The 19,467-nt window shown below is 47.0% G+C and overlaps 1 protein-coding gene across 5 annotated transcripts in view; it reads right to left on the bottom strand.

Moving 5' to 3' along the window:
* Positions 1-19,467, bottom strand: part of RALGPS1 (Ral GEF with PH domain and SH3 binding motif 1) — a 322,342-nt gene that overhangs the window by 281,079 nt on the left and 21,796 nt on the right. The window contains exon 1 of one of the 5 annotated variants that reach the window (XM_060154322.1): positions 12,411-12,522. The exons of 1 other annotated variant lie outside the window; for it this stretch is intronic. The gene's annotated coding sequence lies outside the window, so the exon portion shown is untranslated. Of the gene's footprint in view, positions 1-2,126; positions 2,401-12,410; positions 12,523-19,467 lie in introns of those variants that run through there. 3 more of the 5 variants (XM_060154323.1, XM_060154321.1, XM_060154320.1) reach the window with 3 other exon arrangements.

Below are 19,467 nucleotides of genomic sequence, written 5' to 3' on the forward strand. Positions count from 1 at the left end.
ATCTCTCTGACTTCCAAGCCAGAGCTCTGACCCTCCATGCTGAAAAGGAAAATCAGGTAGACTGGAGCCATATCACAGAGAGCCCTGGAGGCAAGATTTTCCATTAACGAAGTTTCTCTCTCAACCCTGGATGCTGTCACTCCAACACCACCAATCTCAAAGCCAGTCCCCTCATTACCCAACACATGTTGTAGCTCTTGTTGCCACCAAGTTTGGGCTTTCCTTTTAACCCACAGAGCATGATGGTTATCCAGAGCGCAGCAATCTCTGAGAGACATTTACATCGTTTCTGCTGGGACAGAATGGGATAATTCACACGTGCTGCTTTTAGAGCCTTTGGGTGCCTGCCACACAAGCACGGACCCCAGTAAGGACCCATCCCTTAGATGCCATCCCCATGATGCCACTGGGTCACCGCCACACCAGGTGGTAGTGAGAGAGGCCAGCACCATGGAAGTTGGTCCCCCAAAGTCCCACAGCATCTGAAGTGAAGAAAAATGCAGGCCAGTACAGGAGAAGCCTCCTCCTGCCTTCTCTTCTGTCCCTGCAACACAGGCAGCAGGAATTGGTCACACTGCTAGTGAGCAGAGGCACTGCGCAATGAAAGGTCACACGTATGGGTATGGGACACCCTTCCAAACAGGAGGGAGCCCCATCACCTCGCTTTCTTCTCTCTGCCCGGTAGAAACCTAACAAAGTTCTGGCATTCCCCTATTGTGGGTGTCTTCCTTCAGGCATGTGGTAAAGTCAGTGTCATACTTGGGTGGGGAGGGGAAATTCCATAAGGCTCGAGTCTAAGCCTTATGCTCCAGTTCAGAGTCCTCACTGGGGCTGGGGTCTAAAGGTCAGCAAACAATGAAACGTTCCTGTGCTTCCATCTGCCATTCTCCCCGCCACAGCTCCCTCAGAGGCCTCACAGGGAGCAGCAGTCACCATCTCACCACAAACCTCATCCCAACCTCAAGCAGGAAAATGGTCTACCGATTAGAAATCCCCTCCTCTTTCGACCCTCAGTCTCCAAACACAATCTGCCCATCGGCACAGAGGCAGCAGACTCACAACTTTACCCGACGATGTACCCAGTAGGCACTGTTCCATCCCATCCTCACAAGGCCCCTGAGAGGCACACAAGGCAGGAACCAGGATGCTCACTTCGCAGAGGAAGAAACAAAGCTCAGAGAGGTGAAAGACTCTCCAGGTAACACAGAGGTAAAAGCTTCTGAACCCTCACTCCTGTTCTGCCCCCTCACCAGGCTGCCATTTCAGTCTTTTGGAGACGACCACTGTTAAGATTTGCAGCAACATCTGGTACCAGGAGCCAGCAAGCCAGAACCTTTCAAGCTTCACACTAACTACTCTGCCAGCACACACATTTCTCAACAGCTGATGGGATGAAAGCCAACAGCCCCACCAATCTAGGAGACAGGAAAAGCCCCCGAGACTGAAAAACGGGGCGCCCCACTTAAGGGCACGGCGTGGCATGGGGGAAGCCGCCGGCCTAGTAACCAGGGCAGCTAAGACCCAAGTCCGACCCAGGAGACGCACAGGCAGGCCTAGCCGCCCCTTCCGGCCCAGCCGCAACCTCGAAGCCTCCAGAATCCTCAGAGAGCCCAAAGCTCCTGCTTCCACTCAAACTCCCTGGACAGTGGGGAGGGCGGCTTTCCCTTTTCCCGCGACCACTCACCCTTTGCCCGCTTCTTACCTGGGGCCCCGCTTCCGGACCTGCAACCACTCGGGGCCCCTTCCCCCACCGCTGCAGGTCTCCCTAGCCCCGCCCCTTGCACCTGTGGTTTCCTCAGGTCCGGTCTCTCCACCCGCTTTGGCCTCACCTCGCTGCCCCCTCCCCCGGTAAACCTGTGGTCCCACCCGGCCCCGCCCCCCGCACCTGCAGTCCCACCGGCCCCTCCCAACTGCCTCCTCCAGCCCCGCCCCCCGCACCGGCGGCCTTTCCCCACCTCCACCCCCACACTCGCTGTACTCCATACCAAAACCCCCATTCCCACCACACACTTAAAGCCCCCGGCCCGGTCCCCGTGCCCGAGACCGCCGGACACAATCCCTACACCCCCCCCTGCCCCGAGGCCCCTCGCCGGCCCAGCGGCCCCTCGGGGTCCCGCCCCACACACCTGCAGCTCCCTCCGGCCCGGCCCTCAGGGCCCCGCCCCGCCCCGCCAGCCGCTCCTCTCACCGCCCGCTCTCGCCGCCGCCGCCGCAGTCCCGGCCGGTCACCTTGACGCGGGCCGCAATGGCTGCCGTCGCCTCCTCATGGCCCTGGGAGAGGCCCAGGCGGCAGCGGCGCCTTCGCTCGGAGGCCAGGGCCGGGCCAAGCCGGGCCAGGGCCGGGCGCAGCTGGAGCGCGGGCCGACGAGGGAGCGGAGCCGGCGCCCAGCCGCAGTAGGAACCGTCCTCTCCTGGGTCTGAGCGGCGGGCCGCTCAGCCAATCGGCGCGCGGCGCCAGACCAGTCTCCCCAACCAGCTCGTCGCAGAGGCGGAGACACGCAAATCGACCGGCTGGGCGCGCCAGTGCGCAGCCGCTGCAGCCCAGATCCTCCCTGGCCTCGCTCGGCCTGCGCTGCAGCCCTCAGATGTCGTCTCCGCCTTCGAGGATGCTCAACTGCCCGCACACCCTCCTCAGCGCCCCGCCACGCCCATCCCCTTCCTAGAAATAGCAGCGCATCTTATTCACCATACATCCTTCCAGGTCTCATACAATTTACCCTTGAAACCTCTACCTAGGAGTTATTGTTTTCAACAAAAAATTGTTTTGTGAGAAACATCACCTTAATGCCCATTCTTTACAACTCGGAGGTAGGCACAGAACACAGAACGTCAGAGCCAGAAGAAACCTTCGAGAGCCTCGGGTCCAGCCCGTTTATTTTACAGCTGGGCAAAATTAAGCCCCTCGAGGTGAAGGGACTTGCCCAAGACCACACAAGTGCAAAGCTGAGAAATGACGTTGTCTGTTGTCTGTCTGCTCTCAGATTCTTTACTCTGCCACGCACGATGAGGTGAGCAGAAGGGTTAAGTCATTTGATCAAAGTCGCAGAGGTAAGTTGTAAAGACAGTTGAAGCCAGTTCTGTGAAGCCCTGTAAGTCGGAACCACAGAAAATCTCTGCTCGGCCTCCCACAGAAAGGAGGCCCTATGTCCTGAGTTACTCTGAATGATTCTTGGACACACAGACAAGTAGAACGTCATTTTGACAATTTTCAAATTCATTTTGCAGTAACATCAGCGTATGGAAAGATTTGGTTACTGTCTTCCCAAAGCTTATGGAAGAAAAAGAGAGAAACGAAAAGAAATAGTCAGTGGAAATTAAACCATTTCTAAGTCTTCAGGAATCTCTGAGGGAAATTTCTGCCATGTTGCATTAAGAAAGAATAATCATCAAAGAAGATACTTAGCTATTTTACTTAAAGAGAACAAGAGACAATGTAATGCAATGGTTCATTCTGCTCAGAGCCTCTGGATTCAAAAATGCACAGGATGGGTGTTGAGTGCAAACTCTGGGGACTTTTGACTGCCTGAATCCAAACTCTGCTTCTGCCACCAGCAAGCTGTGTGTAAGTAAGCAAGTTATTTAACATCTCTGTGCCTCAGTTTCTTTATTGAAAAATAAATATGCTGAAAATAGCACCCTCTTCAGAAAGGCTGCTGGGAGCTTTCAATGAGGTGACACATGGAAGAAGGCCTAGTACCTAACAGGAGCTCAATAAACATTAGCTATTGTTATTTCTACATGTGTGACTTAGGGCAAGCATGGAAGTTCAGCACAGTGCATGTAATATATGCTTGCTAAATGACATCTCTTATTTTTAATATGCTCATGCATAGCTTCTAAGTTTTCTTCAATGAACATAGATTCTTTTGTAATATATCAAAAAGTTATTGTAAACCCAATTTTAAAATGAGAAAAGGATCTGAATAGTTATCCAAAGAAGATCTACAAATGCCAATAAGCACATGGAAAGATGCTCAATGTCATTAGCCATCAAATGCAAATCAAAACCACAATAAGATACCTATTCACACCCATTAGGATGGCCATAGCAAATAAGATGGACAATAACAAGGGTTGGTGAGGAGATGGAGAAATTGGAACCCTCAAACACTGCTAGTGGGAGTGTAAAATGGTGCCACCACTTTGGAAAATAGTACCTTAAAAGTTAAACATAAGGGGCTTCCCTGGTGGCGCAGTGGTTGAGAGTCCGCCTGCCGATGCAGGGGACACGGGTTCGTGCCCCGGTCTGGGAAGATCCCACATGCCGCGGAGCGGCTGGGCCCATGAGCCCTGGCCGCTGAGCCTGCGCGTCCGGAGCCTGTGCTCCGCAACGGGAGAGGCCACAACGGTGAGAGGCCCGCATGCCGCAAAAAAAAAAAAAAAAAAAGAAAAGTTAAACATAGGGTTACCATGTGATCCAAGAATTCCTAGGTATATGCTCAAGAGAAATGAAGACATATGTCCATATAAAAAACTGGTACACAAATGTTCACAATATCCAAAAAGTGGAAATAACCCAGTGTCCATCAGCTGATAAATGGATAAATAAAATGTGGTATATCTATACAATGGAATATAAAAAGAAATGAAGTACTAATGCATGCAATAACATGGATGAACCTTGCAAACATGCTAAGTGAAAAAGCCAGATCACATATGATTCCATTTATATAAAATGTCCAGAATAGGAAAATCTATATATAGAGAGAGTAGATTAGTGGTTGTCTAGGGCTGGGAAGATGCAAGAATTGGGAGTAATGGCTAAGGCATGTGGACTTTCTTTTTGACATAATGAAAATATTCTAAAATTGGTGATTGCACAACTCTGTGAATATACTGAAAGCCATTGCATTGCACACTTTTAATGGGTGAATTATATAGTGTATGAATTTATCTCAATAAAGCTGTTTTTAAAAGTTATCAGAAAGTCTGATCAGTCATGTCACTCCTATGCTCAAACATCGTGTAACAGGATGTGGAGAGGATCTTAGCTGCATCTGCTTGGGTTTAGATCACCTATAGTGAAAATGTGATGTGCTGGTGGAATAGGCCAACTCTAAATGAGGGGAAGGAACTTTTGAGCCAGGGGAGGAAAGGAGGGCTGGAAAAGTCACCAAGGCCAACCCAGCTGCCTCCGCATAGGCTTGTATTTCATGGAGAGCCAAGCTTTGGGACAGTTCAAGGAGATGTTTTCATTAGAGATGTTGATCAACAAGGAAGCTGTAGTAAACAGACTCTAAGGTGGCCCCCATAATCCTCACCTCCCAATGTCTATGGGCTTGTGTGATCCCCTTCCCTGAGTGTGGACAGGACCTGACTTGCTTCTAACCAGCAGAATAAGGCAAAGATTTTAGGTTGTATGTGATTACGTTACGTAAGTTGTAAACCATCTAGCTAGGAGACTCTCTCTTGCTGGCTTTGAGGATATAAACAGCCATGTTGTGAGCTGCCCTGTGGAGAAGATCACCCAGCAAGGATCTGAGAGTAAACTGCAGCCAATAGCCAGCAAGAAACTGGGCCCTCAGTCCAGCAGCCTTCAAGGAACTGAATGGTGCCAATAATCATGTGAGCTCAGAAGCAGATCCTTACCCTGTCAAGCCTCAGATGAGACTGCAGCCCCCGCCAACATGTTGATTATATCCTTGTGAGACCCTGAAGCAGAGGACCCAGCTAAGCTGTGCCAGACTCCTGACGCACAGAAACGTTGACTGACTAAGCCACTGCCCAGCAAGCAAAGAGGATGCCCTCCTGGTGGAACACAGAAAGTCCCTGGAACAAGGTGGTGGCTCAACTGCTAATGATTTCACTGGCGGTGACCTGGGCGGTGATATTTATCCCCGTGGAGGAGGATACTGCGGTTGGTGCTATGAGGCCAGTGTTTGAAAAACATGGGGAGGATAACGCCTACAGAGACAGAGGAAGTTAGACGGCTGGTTACAGAATGATGATGAGAGACCAAGAGCTGTTCAGGAGCGGTTAATGGCTAAGTGTGAGAGTCAGAGAGCTCTGGAGGTAGCTTACAAAGAGGCTCTCATCACCTATGTAGTGGAAGGACAGATACATTGAGTGGCAGGCTGAAAACCTGACTATTAGAGTCTAGAGCTCCAGAGATATTTGCTCAGCCAAGACAAGTCTGTTTGGTGAAGGTCAGAGCCCTGGTGGGGAAAACCTAGGACTCTAAATAATGGAATGGAGACATCTGGATGGATGTTCCTGGGGATGTTGACTCTGCAGCATGAACCCCAAGCTCCTCCGGGCTTGCACACTTTTCTTTATTAAGAACCGGAGCTACCACTGTGCTGGCAGGTGCTACAGAAGCCCTTCCCCACGGACAACAGGTGTCCCTACCAGCAGTGCTGCCCCTACCTCCTCTCCAGGTGGCCGGGCTGGTAACTAGGGTTAAATCTCAGCATAACCTGGCTGTTTATGCCCAGGGCCTGATAAGGAAAAAAATAGGCTATACACCTGAAGAATGGAAGAATTAGCCAGCATGTACTGGCAGAAGCCAGGGGAGTACCCCTGCGGTTGAATTTTGAGGGTGCTTGATCAAGGAAGCTGGAATGTAAGACTAGATAAGCAAGAATTCATTGACTTGGGGATACTTTCTCAGGACATGGGATCTAACACCCTAGCAAGGACTCCAGCTACTGGAGTGGCTCTTAGAAGCCTGGAAAGAAGCAATGGCCAATTCTCAGTGAAGCGGAAATACCTAATTGCCCTGGAAGATGGTAGACAAAGTGGCCATGCTGAAATGGTCATACAGTCGATCTTCATTATTCATGTTTCCATATTTGTGAATTAGCCTAGTGCTAAAACTTATTTGCAATCCAAAAATCCACATTCCCAGCACTGTCAAGGTCATTCACAGACAGGCAAAAATTTGAGTCACCCAATGCGTGTCCGGGGCAGAGGTCAAATGAGGTGACACTCTTGTTTAGCTCTCATACTGTAAACAACTGTCTTTTTCATGATCTATTTAGTGCCACGTTTTTCACATTTTTGTACTTTTTTTTGGTGATTTTGCTGTTTAAAATGGCCCCCAGGCATACTGCCGAAGTGCTGTCCAGGGTTCTAAGCACATCTCAGTAAGATGTGCCTTACTGAGAAAGTGCATGTGTTAGATGAACTTGGTTCAGGCATGAGTTACAGAGCTGCTGGTCGTGAGTTCCGTGTGAAAAGATCACCAGTATGTATCACATAAGGTGTCTTTAAACAGAAACACACATAAAACAAGGGTATGTATTGATTGGTTGGCAAAAATGTTGTGACCAGTGACTCAAAAGAACCTAACCCTGTATTTCCCCTAGGAGCAATGGTTCAGTATTCACTAACTTCGTGTTCTCAGCGACTTTATAGGGCATAATTCCTGAGAATAATGAGTCAACTCTACCTCTCATTGGTAGTCTAACTAGTAACCCTTCTGGCAAGGAATGCTGGGAAATGTAGTTCTCCTAAGCGTCCAGACCTTGAGATACATGGGAGGGTATAGAAGAAACAGGGTATGGTTCTAAGTTGCTACAGACAAGCCAGTACAAATATGTTAAACCATTACACATTCAAGAAATGTTAATGGTTGCCCCAAGGTTTACAATATATATCTTTAGTTAATCAGATCCTATCTTCAAATAATATCATTTCTCATGGAGTGTAAGGACCTTATTACCCTGAGGAAACATGTAATGATGGAAGGAAGTAGCACCTGTTCCCAGGGCTGAAGGGACAAAGGAAAGTAAGAGTTCTGATCACCAATTCCACTGTGTGGGAGGGGGCATGGTTTTCCCCACACCAACTGGCAATTCTCCAACACCATCTGGGTGTCCTACAGTTCAACTCAATTCTGATTCTGTCTATCCAGAGACAGCATCAAATTCCACAGGTTAAGGGCTCAGTCCCACAGGAATGTCTCTGACTTCAGCCACCAATCGAAAGTCCAGGTTGTTACCTGCTTCTGACCAACTGGCTATAAATCAGAGGTTCCCACAACCCCCTCCCTGGGCTTGATTAATTTGCTAGAGTGGCTCACAAGAACTCAGGAAACTGGGTTACTCAAGAGATTACCAGCTTATTTTGAAAGATATTAAAGGAGAGGGATCAATATACAGCTGAAGAGATTCAGAGGGCAAGGTTCTGAGCAATGGAATTTCTGTCCTCATGGAGTTTCAGGCCTGGCACGGTGGCACATGGAAACTTTCTAGTTTACCAACCTGGAAGCTCCTTGAACCCCATCCTTTTGGGTTTTTATGGAGCCTTCATTACATCAGCACCATGGATTAGATCATTGGCCATTGGTGATTGATTCAGCCTCCAGCCCTTCTTTCTTCCCCAGAGGTCTTGCGGGTGGCACTAAAAGTTCCAACCCTCTATTCATTGGTTCCCCTGGCAATCAGCTCCCCCCATGTTTGGGGGATTCCCAAAAGTCACCTCATTAACACACCAGTTGAAAGGGGCTCATTGTGATAACATGATACCCATTTCATCGTTATGGCTCTGAAGCATTTTTTTCCCCCAGGAACTGGGGACGCGATACCACATATTTTAACAAAAGATGCTGCTCTTGCTCTAATTGCTTAGGAAATTCTAGGGTTTGGGGAGCTGTGAGCCAGGAACCATGAATGAAGACCAAATATATATAAAAAATATATATTTGGTCATCTGAATGACCAAATATATATTTCTTATAAATCACCTAACACAGAATGATTCTAGGTTATCAGAACCTAAAAGTTCAGGGAAAAAAAAGCCCAGTGAAGCTGATCCACAGAATCATGAGGAACTGAACTGGTTATTGTTCTAAAGCACTAAGTTTTGGGATGGTTTGTTAGGTTGCAATAGATAACTGATACAAATATCTTCACACTCTGTGAACACTCTGAGAGGTCAATCTGCATATCTCTTCTCAAAGCCCTCTTGTGACCGTCTTCCAGTCCTTTTCTTTCCAAATCCCTGACCATCTACCCAGACAATTAGCCATTGCCCTGCCCATGAATCTATATATACCTGCACTTCTGGTCATCTTTCAGTCAACAAAAATGGACAACCAAATGCATTGCCCACTGGGAGGATTTCTCTTTACACCATCTCTTGCATGGGGCTGAGATTTTTTCAGCAGTCATTTCTAGTAGGTGCTAGCACAGGTGGAGGTTGAGGCTCTAAGTTTAGACTGAGGTAGAGGAGGCCATACAGCAGGAGTAGGTGTTACGGGTATAGAGTCACATATTCATACAAGGTATGAATAGTACCTCCTGGACATTCTCAAATCCGATCTCGTATACCATTTCTACTTGATGATTGCTGCTGCCCAAACTTTTGGCTCAGTGGGTCAGATAATGTCCAGTTCTTCAAGGGCAGCTCGGTCACATGGTGACTCAGTGCTCCAGTATTAGGAAATGGAGATATAAAAAAAAATGTTTAATGCAGATAATAAATAATAGTACCCACCTTACAGAGTTGTTCTGAGGACTCAAGGAAATAATGCATGAATAGTGCTTGATATATTGTCTGGCACCTAATGTTCAACAAATGTTTAGTAAGTGTTTAATGAATGGCAGCCGTCATTGATTGGTACATCCATAGTAGTATAGTAGGAGCTTCCCATGTAGGTCTGATGAAAATTAATGTGCCAAACATGTCACATTTTGGCATACCATTTATGTCTCATTGAAATATAATATAGTAGCACCCTAGTTCTAGACATCAGTCTTTACACTTAGTGACTGTAAGTCAGTGGTAGATTCAGACCCATTTTCCCTGTGTTCCAAAGTCAGATTTCTAGGTGGATCAGTCTGAGGGCTGGCCCCAGACCCTGGTGAAGTCCCCAAGGCCATCTACCCTGGGAGCCAATTGGCTGACATTCCCTTGGTACAAACCTCAACCTCTTCAGCAATCTTCTCTATGAAAAAGCCTTTTCAACTTTGGCATTTCTGTAACAGACACTCCAGAAATATTCATTGAATTGAGTTCTACTGCCTCCCCATGGCCATGGGGTAAAATCCAAATTTCTTAGCTTGAAATAAAATATACCTGAACATCTGGCTCCCTATCCACCCTCATCTCCTAATTGCTAGCATTCATAAAGCATTTACAATGTTTCAACTCATTAAATACATGATCTCATTCAATAAACATAGATATCTATAGCTATTCAATATAGAGGCCATTATGTATGTTATTATGTAATGTAATATCATATGTCATATATACATGTGTATATTTTAAGTAGTCTCACACAACATATGTTCTTTTGTAAGTTGCTTTCCTACACTCAACAATATGTCATGGATATTTCTCCATGCCTTAAAGGTTTTATGCATTTATATCATCATTTTACATGATTCCCTACAACAGCATTGTAGGAATGTATCAGATTTACTGATGGACATTATAAGGGCTTACAACTTTCCGATATTATAATCAACACTGGGATGAATAAATTTGTACATCTTCTGTTATTTGTTAGACTACCTTGTTAGGTTAAATTCTTAAAAGTAGTACCACTGGGCTTCCCTGGTGGCGCAGTGGTTGTGAGTCTGCCTGCCGATGCAGGGGACACGGGTTCGTGCCCCTGTCCGGGAAGATCCCACATGCTGCGGAGCGGCTGGGCCCGTGAGCCATGGCCGCTGAGCCTGTGCGTCCGGAGCCTGTGCTCCGCAAGGGCAGAGGCCACAGCAGTGAGAGGCCCGCGTACCGCAAAAAAAAAAAAAGTAGTACCACTGTGTCAAAGGGAATATGCATTTAACTTTTTGAAGCATGGTACCAATCTACCTTCCAGAGATGTTATACTGACTTATAAACCCAACATCAGGTGTGAGTGTCCAATTTTCCCTCACCCTCATCAATGCTGGGTATTGCCAACTGAATAAATAGAAAAACGGTCTCGTTATTGCTTTGATTGCTTTCTGCAGAGATAAAGTATCTTTACCATGTACTTATTAGCTTTGAGTATTTCTTCTGGGAATTGCTTCTTTAGGTCCTTTCCCTTTTTAGAATTGGACCATTCATCTTTTCCTTATTAATTTTAAAAAGCTCTTGTACTGGGACTTCCCTGGTGGCACAGTGGTTAAGAATCCACCTGCAAATGCAGGGGACATGGGTTCGAGCTCTGGTCCAGGAAGATCCCACATACCGCGGAGCAACTAAGCCCTTGCACCACAACTACTGAGCCCACGAGCCACACTACTGAAGCCCGCGCACCTAGAGCCCATGCTCCACAACAAGAGAAGTCGCCGCAGTGAGAAGCCAGCGCACCACAATGAAGAGTAGCCCCTGCTCGTTGCAACTAGAGAAAGGCTGCGTGCAGCAGCGAAGACCCAACACAGCCAAAAATAAATAAAAATAAATAAATTTATAAAGAAAAAAAGCTCTTGTACTATATGTTGCAAAGTGGTTTTTTTGTTTTGTTGTTTTGCTTTTACTGAACATATTTTACATTGTATATAGTCAAACCGATTTTTTCCCTTAGGATTTTTTCTATTTGGTCTTATCCTTAAGAAGATCTTCCCCGCTGCAAAAGCAAATAATCCATCACTGTTTTTTCCTAATTAGTTTTTTTCATGGTTTCATTCTTCTACAATTAACTATTTAATTCACCTGAATTTTGCTTCATGGTCTTTTTTAAAAAAATATTTATGTGTTTGTTTATTTATTTGGCTGTGCCAGGTCTTAGTTGCGGTACACGGGATCTTTGTTGCTACATGCAGGATTCTTTAGTTGTGGCATGCGGCATCTTTTAGTTGTAGCACGTGGGATCTAGTTCCCTGACCAGGGATCAAACTCCGGCCCCCTGCATTGGGAGCGTGGAGTCTTAGCCACTGGACCACCAGGAAGTCCCTGCTTCATGGTCTTGCCCCCTCTTCACTTAGCTGGGCCTCCTCCCTCCAGCAGGATATAGGTTCTCAAGGGAACTCAAAACTAGACACAGGCCTTAAAGCTGAGGTCTCTATTTACAGGATGTGTCCACTGGCTCCAGCCAATGAATGCAGTTTATATCCAATGCAGAACCAGCAGCATTTCAATGGTTTTTCACAGTGCACCAGGGCTGGCAAAGGCTCTTGATAATGTAATCCTTTTCAGAGACAGTAGGAAGGCGTGGTGTCCTGGAATCAAGGTCAGGCCACCTGAGTTCTGCCATCCAGAGCCTGAGAGAGTGGTCATCTTAGTGCCCAGGACAAAGGTAGAGGATACCCTGTCCTGGGACCTCTGGCCTCCTAGAGTTCTCAGGGTTACCAGACCCTGTCGCTGGCTCTCTCGGGGGGATCAATGAGGCCCCAGCTATCCACACAGAGCCCCCAGGAAGGATGCCATTAAATTCTTTCCATCTGGGCTTAGACCGTTATATCCAGATAGCAACTGACACTTTATAAAGGGAAACATTTCCACAAGGAAAACTGTAAGCAGAGAGGCGCTGGGCTTACCTTCAGAGTGGAAGCCTCCAGTCCTTACAGGGACTACAGCTGGTCATCCCCTGACCGCAGTTGGACGTGGGGCCTTTCAACAGAGCATGGTGACAGGAGGTCCCTGGAGCCCCATTCTGGGGAAAGAGGGACCATGCAGTGGAGGGAAAGAAGGGAACTAGCAGTTTAGTTACTGAACACCAATAGCATTCCCATTTCGCCACCAGCCTGGCCAGGGTCCAGCAGGGAGGAAGGAGTGCATGAGGTCCCAGTGAGGGGATGCAGTTGTGCTGAAAGGGCAGAAAGGAAGTGGAATGAAGCCAGCAGTCGGCCCCTGCTTTCCCTCCCAAGGATGAGACGCCCAAGACAGGAATCCCTTTGCCCGGCTGAATTAGCACCAGCACCTGTGAGGTTCAGAAAGCCTCAGCTCCCACCCCCGGAGACTCAGTGATCACAGTGAGAGGATCACCCTCAAAGGGAATGGTGTGAGGCCTCCGAGGAAATTCAGATGCAAAAGTCCAGCCTCAGAGCCCAGATCTCCAAAATGAAAGGTGGCTTTTGATTCTCACATTAATATTTGGAGAAGTAAATGGAGAGAGTGAAGGAGCTGAGGGGTAAAACAAAAATACAACAAAAACCCCCTGAAAATCGCTCCAGGGACCCAGATGTGTGATGAATGGAACGTCTGGCAGAGATAGGCTAGTTAAAATAACAGTCACACAAAAGCAATTCTTTTGCCAAAGACGTGTTCTTCCAAGTTATAGATTCCTCAGTTCCAACAAAATTCTGTCAGAAACATGTCTCCTGATAATATCTGTTAAAGCCCTGAAGTGGAGGGAAGTGGGCAGACAGAAAGAGGAAGGATGTTCCCATGGCCTAGGCTCTAGAGAAAATAATAGCTTAGAGTCACATTCAGCCTAGAGAAGCCCAAAGAGACGGCTGGAGGGAGCCGGAAATGCTGTGGTCCTTGGGGTAGAACAGAGAGCCGAGGGGCCAACTCCGAGAGGCAGTTTTGGAGCTCAGGATAAGGAAGGACTTTCTATCATGGAAAGCGGTCAAAGCGGAGTCCCCTGGGAGGCAGCCAGTTCCCACAAGCAAGTAGAAACTGGAGATTAGTTACAAGGACTAGGCTAGGGAGTCCTAGTACTGGGAGGCGGGGAGTAGATGGCCTGGGAGGGCCCTTCCCACTCTTAGGAGAGTGCAAGTGTCTTGAGCACCCTGGGGAAGGGGGCAGAATTCAAAATGACTTATCCTCTGATTTGCCCTTTTTTTTTTGGCCATGCCACGTGGCATGCGAGATCTTAGTTCCCTGACCAGGGATCAAACCCGTGCCCCGTGCAGTGGAAGCGTGGAGTCCTAACCACTGGACAGCCAGGGAATGTCCCCTGATTTGCACATTTTAAAGAAAATACACACACACACACACACACACACACGGCACCTGAGGGAGCTGCAAGCAAACTTGCATTATCCATTCTAGCTCAGAGGCCCGGGCTATGCACAGCCACTAGTGGGGTCCAGGGGAGCCCAGGGAAGGACAACAGGGCAAATCTTGCATCAGGACACAAAGAAGAGGGCCCAAGGGCTGATCAGAGTGCCAAGGCTGAGGCCAAAGGGGTGAAGACATGCTTTGAGTGCGGGGACCTCATGGCTCCACAGCAAAGCGAGATGGGCTTGTCTACGTAGCCTAAGGGGGTAGCAGCGACATCTAGCTAGCTGCCCTGAAGGGTCATGTCCATAGCCCCTAGAAGCCCAGCCAGACTGTCCTAAAGGCCAAGCTCCTTTAGGGAAGAGGCAGGAACAAGAGAAGCCCTAGTAAGCAACCTCTTTGACAGATGACAGGCGGGGCACCTGTTTGCTGCCTGAGTTGGAAACAGACACAGCTCTGTCCCTGCAGACTCAGGCAGGTTACCCTGCGGGTGACTGCATTATAATCCACCGTTAATTTAAACATATACCTCCTCCCACTGCCACTTTAGAATAATAGCACATTCTTGACCAATGAAAGCTAGAGCAGCAAGCTTTATTGTCCATCTTCCGTCAAGCACAGCAATCACCCAGTGAGGGCTCCACCGCACTACCCCAAGTTGATAACGTTCCGCAACATCAGTTTCCTTTGAGGTGGGCTCTTTCTGCCATTTACTTTGTGTTCTGAAGTTTGGAGTCCCACTTGCTGACAAAAGTTATGCAAGCTAGGCCTGCCTTGCAGAACAAAAGGAAAACATCACAGAGATATTTAATTATGAGTCACTGAGGCTTGAGGGGTTTTCAAGGAAATGGTCCAGGGATTGGTTGGTGGTTGCTAACACTGAAAGGACATCACGGACATCCCTGCAGCCAGGTGGGGATAATTATGAACTATGATGGGAAGAAAGCAATGCGAGCACAGATCATGACTTAGGACAAATGAAGAGCCAGCTACTGCCAATGGCCTTTGCCAGCAAAGCAGCTCAATGCAGTCTACACCACATCTGCTCCAATTCAGTTTATCTGCTTCAGGTGCTGTTCTCATTGCCAGGACCGCATCCCCTTGGGATCGTTCCTCTAACCCTGCCTGAGAGGCTCGCCCCTGATTCTTGATGTTGGGTGACTTTTCCAGCCTCAGGGAAAAAGCAAACCTACAGAAGCCACTGCCTCACAACTTACCTGAGCCATGAGTGCAGCTCCAACGTTTTACAGACAAACTGGGGCTGAAGAGGGTATCAGGCAAAGGTATGGCTAGAAGCCAGACCTCCAGATTCACGCAAGTCGATGCACTTTCTCCATCATGCTCTTAGTACCTGCAGAGTCCCGCAGGCTGCCAGCTAGCAATGAAGCCAGTTCCTACGTGGACCTCTTACACCACGCACCATCGCACTGCCTGCTCGACCGTAAAGGTGAGAACCTGTTCTACAGCAAGGAGCAAGTCAGCTCTATCAGCACAGGAGCTAAATTTAATCCTGGCCCGCTTCCCAGCCACACTGCCCTGCTTGACCCTCCCAGAATATCTGCTTTTGCTCATTCATTCAATCCTGCCTGTGCGCCTGCTGCGATGCCAGGCGCTGTGGGCTAAGGATATACAGGTGAGGGAGACAGTCCAGGATCCCTGCTGTTATGGAGCTTGCAGGCTAGAGGGAGAAACATTAATTGAATAATCTAATCAATACACAGCTACCAATTTTTCAGAGCAATGAATTACGCTGCAGGGCTGGAGGAACACAGCTCAACAAAGGGCTCTGTTAAAGGGGCCTGACCTAGAAGGGCTGCTGCAGGGCTCCCTGCCGGAGGGAGGCCTGAGCTATTAATAAAATCTGGGGAGGAGGAGTTAACTGGCTTCTCGGGAGAAGACGTTATACCGAACAGAAGTTCGTGGGCCAAACAAACCAAAAGGTCGAAGTTTGGAGCAGAGAAACGTTTATTTTAGCGCCAAGCAAGGAGGACGGTGGCAGAACTGGGGGTGAAGGCTGCAGGGTGTGTGACTTTCTTCTGACTGGTTGGTGATAACAGGGTAGTGCTCCAGGACTCTGGTGCTCCGCCTGAATAACTCCACCTGGGGGGGCCTTAGTTCCCGCAGAACTCAAAGGTATATTGTTATGTATATATCCCTTGAGGAGGGACCAGGCGCTGCCCGTAGCTGACTACAGTTTCTTGACTGCTCCTCCTGTTTCTGCAATCTTTCCCTTTTCTGATTAGCAACTGTTTGAATCTGCGCTTTGGTACTCAGGGAAGGTTTAGGAGGCTGAAGCCTTCCTCCTGAAAACAATATATGGGGGACATGGAAAGGCTTCCGTACCCAGGAGGGCGCCACAGGGTCTTGCTCAGTTTCAGAGAGCTGGAGGCAGGAGACAGGGCGTGTGCACCTCCAAGCTCTGTGGTGGGAGTGAAGAAGGCACATTCGATGGAGCCAGAGGGTACTTCGGCAGGAAAATGCGGAAAGGGTTCACCAGCGATCCTGGCTGCAGACTTCGGCCTCCTGACAATCCAGTCTCTACCCCACATGGTAAAGGTCAGAGACAGATCTGCTGCTTTCTCGTCTTTGCAGCAGCACGGTGGCACAAGAGCTTCTTGGGAAATCCTAACCTTTCAAAAACAGTGGTTAACAGAAACTATGACACCGGAGGATGTTTGTTAGAGCCTGTGAAACTCAGGGGGCCAGAAGAGGTAAATCCGGAGGAAGACCACAGCACATCTGCTCTAGCAGCATTTTTATTTACAAACAGCAATTTCCATTGACTTTATACCATAAAAAAGCCATTTACAAGCAAGAAACAAGAATTCAGAACAAAATTAAGCAGCACTGAAGTATTCATGTCACAAATCTAAAACAAAATGAATACAAGAGTAAAATATCATTTGAATAAATAGTCTTAAATTCATGCTATAAAATAATCCTTAATGGCAAGTTACTAGTTGATACAGCATCCGCTTAGCTAGCTTCATTTACTTCATATGGTGATGAAGTGTGGAGTTGTGAGGTTACCAGTTTATATTGCAAGATAATGACACTGTGTTAAGTCATTCAAATTGCTCAACCATTTATAACGGAAAAAAATGTTAGCCCTACTAATAAAAGTGGTGAGAGAGATGGTTTTCACATTAGGAAAATGGTCATTCTCGAAGAAACCAGGTAAGTTTACCTCTTACTATACTCAGGGCAGCAACCAAAGGCTTGGGCAGCAAGTCCAAAGGTTGAATTCACAGCATACTTGTCACTGAGGGGCAGCAAGAGGTCTGTTTACTGAATCTGCTGCAAGGCTAACTCCAGGACTTGATAGAGAACTACACCAGCCCTGTCTGTGCCAGACCCAAGGGGAACCAGAGAAAGGTTCTCTTGCGGGCCGGGAAGCCAAGCACTGGGCAGAAACGCTGGAAGCACTCTGGCACTTACTGAAGAGACGTATGTGACGAGTGACAACCATTACAAATTTCGAACAATGTGAATGACTCTTCTGAACTTTCAGTTCAGTTGCACTGAGTAATATGAAACCTATGATTTATGAACTAGATAGTTTCATATAAAGAATTTACATAATTCCCCAATACTTTCATATATAAAATTTAATAAATAACCCTGACCAGTCTAGAAGCACCATTCAAGGGGCATGTGCCCTTGGAAAATAGTTTAGGTGTTGCATATTTGAGTCCCTTTCAGTGGAGGCTTCACAGGAAACCATTATAGAATTTAACAATAACGACGACGACGACAACAAAAAAAATCACAGTCACTAATGGAAAACATTGTTAAAATAAAATACATTGATTTCTTTAAAGTAAAGCTCATTCACATAGATGATGCCCTCCCAGCCCTTGTTTTGTGTTCCTGCAAATTCTTCCTAGAGTCTAGGCTGTAAAAACAAAACCACACACAAAAATATGCAGGCCTATGGTCTGGGCTAGGGGAAAAACAAAGACTTGTTATAACTGCTATCATTAGAAAAGACATCTACTCATGCTCTGGAAGATTTAGAAGTTATCAATTTAGTTCTACAGTATATTCTGCTTAACAGTGAACCGACAGTATCCTTTCTGCTGTTAAAAAAAAAAAAAAAAAAAGAAAGCACAAACAAAAAACAAAACTGCCAAGGCAGAGCCAATTGGGAGGCTTTCCACTGACCCCAAAATTAACTTGACTTCATATACTGTATTTACAAATATAATTTCTAAATGTATTTACAGCTTTAGTAGAAATTAGAGGGTAGAGAACTGATTAGAATGAAAATAACTGTTTAAAACCACACACATTAGTAAAAGTATAAAATTCTTTGTTTTCACAGTTTGTAATAACAGGTTAAACACCTATAGAAAAGGACGCTGTCACTGTCTTCACATTGTCTACGTATTTGAAAAGGTAGCTCAAGAAGAGACTCAATTATGAACAAACCTATATGAATTCAGGATATATTTTACTGTAAAAGATTTCTTCACATATCACTTTTATCTTAATTGATTTTTGCATTTGTTATAAATGAAACATCTAACCTAAAACTGTACAGAAATAGGGACTTTGCTTTCCAAAAAGAGTCGCTCTAAGGAGTTACACAGCGGACTTCGTCTGCAGAGACGTGAAGTGAACTTCGGGGAGAGAATGTTTCTGTTCTGTGGTCACGTTAATCCTCCTGGCACATCCTCATGTGACAAGGCACAATTAATTGCTGCTGCCCGATGTGAACGGAGTTAATCTTTCACTCGCCCTGCACACTGAGAAGCACGGCAGGCAGTGCGCGCGCTCAGAGAGGCCACGCAGCTCTGTGCTGGCCCGCGCGCGGCCTCCCTCGAAGCCCTGTGGGACCTTACAGTACTGGGTTATGGCTTGAGAATTCATTCTTAACACTGCTAGCAGTGGAAAGGGTAAAGTGTTAGCAACATGAATGGGAGCAAGTGGAACTTGCAAAATGTGGAATCATGATTATTAGAGAGAAACGCAATCAATTTTCTGCCCCTTAACAGTCCCATTACAACGTCTGAACCTGAACTGTACAATCAAAGCAATGTATATTTTTGTCAAAGACAATTTTGGATAAGTCACTCTTTGGTAAACTCAAACCAGTTAAACAAATTTACAAATACAAAGAATTCCATGTAAATAAGGTTAAGACGGACACGGTGACAAGAACCAGGACATTCAAGGCGCTTGCCCCAAGTGCCGCCCCTCCTCACTTGTCTCGTTTATCACAGGATGCTCTGGAGACCTCTCAGAAGGCCCCAAGCCTGAGTGAAAAGGAGGCTCCTTCCCTGAGCCTGACCTCTCATGTCCTCGATTTGGGCGCTTCTTGTCACAAACTTAATTTGTATCACAACACAAATTTTTTGCATTTAATTCTTTGACGGAAAAAAAAAAATCAAACTTATTCATGTAAGGAAAAAAAATCACAAACATTTACCTGAAACCCCAGGACATATTTAAGTGGGTAAACACTTGGGGTCCAGCCTCCCCTTGAGGCACACGGCTTTGACAGGAGTTGAGCAAGTGCTTCAGGGAGAGAACAGACCCCTGACTTAGGCAGTCTGACAGGAAAAGGCATACTATATACCCGGTTAGCAGAAGTCGCTCCTTGGAGCGGCAGGACTCGCGTGTGTCTGTGCGTAGTAACACTGATGT

This window comes from Lagenorhynchus albirostris, chromosome 7 (assembly GCF_949774975.1).
Source record: "Lagenorhynchus albirostris chromosome 7, mLagAlb1.1, whole genome shotgun sequence".
Lineage (NCBI taxonomy): Eukaryota > Metazoa > Chordata > Mammalia > Artiodactyla > Delphinidae > Lagenorhynchus > Lagenorhynchus albirostris.